General features: G+C 41.8%; 1 protein-coding gene across 2 annotated transcripts in view; it reads left to right on the top strand.

Annotated features, from left to right (window-relative positions):
• Positions 1–4,465, top strand: part of gas7b (growth arrest-specific 7b) — a 61,076-nt gene that overhangs the window by 54,091 nt on the left and 2,520 nt on the right. The gene's annotated exons all lie outside the window — the stretch shown is intronic.

Below are 4,465 nucleotides of genomic sequence, written 5' to 3' on the forward strand. Positions count from 1 at the left end.
AGAATGAGCTGTTTTTATCTACGTCGGGTCCTCTTCTACGGCTGCCATGTTGAACTGCCACGTTTCTACAGTAGCCCAGAACGGACAAACCAAACACTTGCTCTAGATAGGGCCTTTTGTGTTTTTCGCAGCCATTGTAGATTCTCTTGTAAGGCAAGCAGTATTCAGTTGGTAGCAATATGCAACCTCACTTTTAGATGCCACTAAATCCTACACACTGGTCCTTTAAAACAGCAAACTTTAAACAAACTGTTTTAATTTTAACAGAGTAATCAGTGGATTTACACATGGGGCGAGGTAAATCTGCACAAATCCTTTGTGTAACATTTAACTCTGACACAAACTGGTGATGAGGTAGCAAACCATTTTGACAATCTTGTCCTTTAAGAAAACGAAGAGTCAAAAATGAAAGAAGCTGTTCTAGTTGAGCTGTCTTAACGTTATTAGAGTCTGTTGCACTAATACATCTTTTAAAACTGTATGAACTCTGACTTATTGTCCCTAAAGCAACCAAGCTAGTGAGTTTGCTAACTGAGAATAAGCAAACTACCTCAGAGTATGTGACTGTGATTGTGACCGACTAGCCTAGCATGTTCCGAGCTGGCTAGTGTGACTGCTGTTGGCTCGCCAGCTACAGGAGTTCACCAACTCGCCTTGCTAATAGTCCTTCCATCACCAAACATCTAGCACTGCCTATTACACAAGGATGTGTGGATGAACTTTGCTAAAAGCCCTGCTGGCAACCCTTTAAGGTTGCATTGATTATTTACACCCCACAATACGCAATTTAGTTGTTTTTTTTAACTGATGATGGCACTACACAAATGGTCAGGGGTTTACTAAAATCATTGGGAATCAACCTCTGGGGACCAGGAATTTCATGACAGTCTGGGTCAGATATGTGGATCTGGATTTCATCATTCGACCTATAAAAGTCCCTCTCCACCAGATGTAGGATTCTCCCTTATCAGAGTTCATCTCAGGATGCTCAGCAGTGGTTTGTGTCAGCGCTGCGCTCAGTACAGCCACAAATCATCCACAGCAGAACTCATACAGTTTAACAAATGGTTAAAATCCTGGACTTGATTCCTCCTCCTCCTCCACTGTTTCTCTAGCCCTTCATCGGAGCGGTCACTTGAGATCGGCTGTGAACCGAGATGCTGTGTTTGTCTTTTTACATGACTCATGAGCTTTATCAGCACTTCGAGCCAGACTGGGAGTTTTTTTTTTTAATAGAGGGATGGGAGAGAAGGGACGAAGGGGGGTTCAGAAGACTTGACTAGTCTGAGTTCACACCAGACTGACGGAGAGGCGTGGGCGTAGACTAACTACACAGTCCTTGGAGGAGAGCATCCATGCGCATTAATAATCTGAATGCAGAAAATATCCATCCCACAAACTAATTTCATCTATGTATTCTGCTGTGTTTAAAGACTTCTTGAGTAATTTTAAATACATGAGAGGGTGGTTTGTTGGTCTGAACGCAGCCTTACTTGCTCTGGTGTGACCAGTAGCTAGTGGTGGCTAGTGTTAGCAAACTTTGGTTTTGTAACTAATATTATTGAGTCAGTGTGCTGACTGTGTGGCTCCTCTCTGCTAGTGCTACTGTCACAATACACTTTAGCATTTAGCATTATCTTGTAATGGTCACTTGTGGTCACAGTGGCTGCTGGTACACAGGCTCAGGGCTGGGAGATCGAGCCAATATAAACAGGATTGGAATATGTCCTTAATACGAATTAGTACATATGATTTACTGTTGATAAGTTAGATTGCTTAATGTACTAATAACCAATCACATTACATAAACAAAGCATCTTCTAACCTTTCACAGAGATTAAACAGATTGTTTTAAGAATGGACAGAAGAGTGCTAGAAACATATGCTATTCTTTGACATCAAATGTCACATAAATAGATGCTCACTGATCACAACAACCTAAAACTGAGACAACTGTTATGGATAAACATGGTGACAAAATCGGTGGCGTGGCAATACTTACACTTCACACATATCTTATATCACAATCCTGTGCCAGCAGAGAAATGCTACAGTAAGTTTATCACCTGAAGCATCATCATTCAGTATGACAGGTCAGAAAGACCTTCACGCTTCTAAAGATTTCAAAGATGCCGCGTGCTTATGTTTTTCTGGGCTGTGCTGCTGTAACTGTGAGCCAAACAGCTGATCTGCAGCGTAATATAGTGCACGCACAGTCAGGCTTGTGCATAGGAATACGGAAGTTCTGCAGTGTGCCAAAGAAAAAGGCTGTCTGTGAGATAAAGCAGTGAAAATATTCTAAATATAGCAGATATTGATTTTCCTTTTTTAGGTGGGCCTTTTTTATATGGCTAAAATAAGTTTTTCTGCTGCCCCTGTCCACAGCAGTACATTGCTCTGTCCAAGAGCTCCAATACAGAACCACTACAGTCTGTGCCTCGATGGGACAGGTCACTACTGAACTTGTCTCAAACGCAGGATCTTTACTTATCGGGTCAGCTCTGAAACACAAACCGTTCGCATGTTCGAAGGGTGCGAGGGGAAAAAGAGGCGGGGAGGAAAAGTAGCATTAGCAGCAGCCGGGCTGGTTTGTGAACGTTTTTAATAGGTGTGCGACCTGAGGAAAGTGACTGGCTAAGAGTAAACAGATGTAGACTCTCCGCCAGAGTGTGATGTCATGACTCAACCAGGCACGACCACACGCTGTCACACACAAGTACGAATCCTCCATCCAAACCGGCTCTCTTCACACACACAGAGTCATCCCTCCTCCGTGCTGCTTATGCAACCAGGGAGAAAAACAGCAGCAGTTGTTGACGGTGCTCATGGCGTCTGGCTGCCAGTGATGAGGACTGCAGTGTGAGGGAAGCAGAGAGGTGACTGATGCCAAAACAACTAAAGCACGGCATCTGTCTGCTCATAACAAAGACTCATTATCGCTTCACGCTCTCGCTGCGTTGGATTACACACAGCATTTGCTCATTTATGTCTCCATATAGCAGGGATTTCCTAACATCTTTAAATCAACTACCTGAGGCCATGATCACCCTTTTATGGAGCTCATAACTTTTGGTTTTTATTTTGATAGACCTGAATTTATTGGTTTGAATTTCTTTTTTTACGGGTTGTGGGGCTGATCTGATGGCCTTATCTGTAGCATAAACAGCAGCTCTTGTGCATTTCTTTCCCATTTGCCTTCATTTTCTATTTATAGAAGCATATTCCAGCTTACCTGCAGAGCCTGTTTATTGTAAACTGTGCTGCAACAGCAACCAGTACAGCTGTATGATGTGCTAGAACATACAGTCCACATTAAGATGCATTTAGATAGACCCCTTTTTAATCAGAATCAGCTTTGTTGGCCAAGTATGTGTCCCCAATAAGGAATATGACTCCAGTTTTAAGTTGCTCCCAGTGTACTTGGACACAGCTCTAAGAACAATTTACAGGAAAGCAGCCAACCAAGTTAGCTGGTGAACATAGTGTAGCATTTAGCAGCTAAAGACACAGATGTTGGAAACCGACTCAGAGCTAAGAGGAGTGAGAATATTGCACTTCTGGTTAAATAAACAACGTTTTGCTAACCGGTTTGCCATTCTCTGTAAATGCTGTGTTATCGGCTCAATACCAGTGCGCCCCAAGGGTCCAACAAACAAGTTTAAGATCAAATAAAATGTGGAAAGCTTGATGTTAAGGGGTTAAATATGTAGGTATTTTACAGTAAAAACAGCAAACTATGTAGCCTTGTAACCGTTCAGCCTGACACATTTCAGTCAAACATCATTTTCAGTCGACACAGACGGTTTAGTAGCACTTGCTAGGGGTAGTTAGCTTGATGTTTTCTGTGAATTCACACTTATTATATTTGTGGCCTTTTGACAGTTGCTCTTTTTCACAGATGTAGCTAAGTCGCTAACTAGCTAAATGAGAAGATGATGTTTTTCTTCTTAAACTTGCACATAACGCTCTGATTAGTTGACTGTTTTTCCAACTGGGGGCGCGAACACACACACACACACACGGTGGTTGCTAACATGTGGCTAAATGAGACTACAGAGGTTGTTGGTGACGTTAAACTTGCTGCCCACCGAGACTCATCTACTTACTAGTCTGCCTTTACAGAACTTGTAACTCAAACTTTCCAACTTGTAGATTTTAATTACAAGATCAGAAAGTTTAGTGGTGATGGTGTTCAAGTCATACAACTGGTGTAGTTAGTTTATAGCTGTTTTATAGCTTTTTACTTCTGCTGATCACATTTACGCTTCATACATTATAAAAGCAGTGTTCATTTGTAAAGACTATGTTGCTGAAAAATCAAATCATAAACCTTTTCTGCCACATAGCTTGTTTACTGCAATAAACTTCAAAATCCAGAGAAAAATTCCTATTGGCTTTCTGTCAAAGGAACTTTTCGAGTTGGCCTTCAAAACGTCATCCCTACAGCACAGCCTAAATTAAATTT

This window comes from Morone saxatilis, unplaced genomic scaffold, assembly GCF_004916995.1.
Source record: "Morone saxatilis isolate NCDOM2014 unplaced genomic scaffold, NCSU_SB_2.0 Contig1, whole genome shotgun sequence".
Lineage (NCBI taxonomy): Eukaryota > Metazoa > Chordata > Actinopteri > Moronidae > Morone > Morone saxatilis.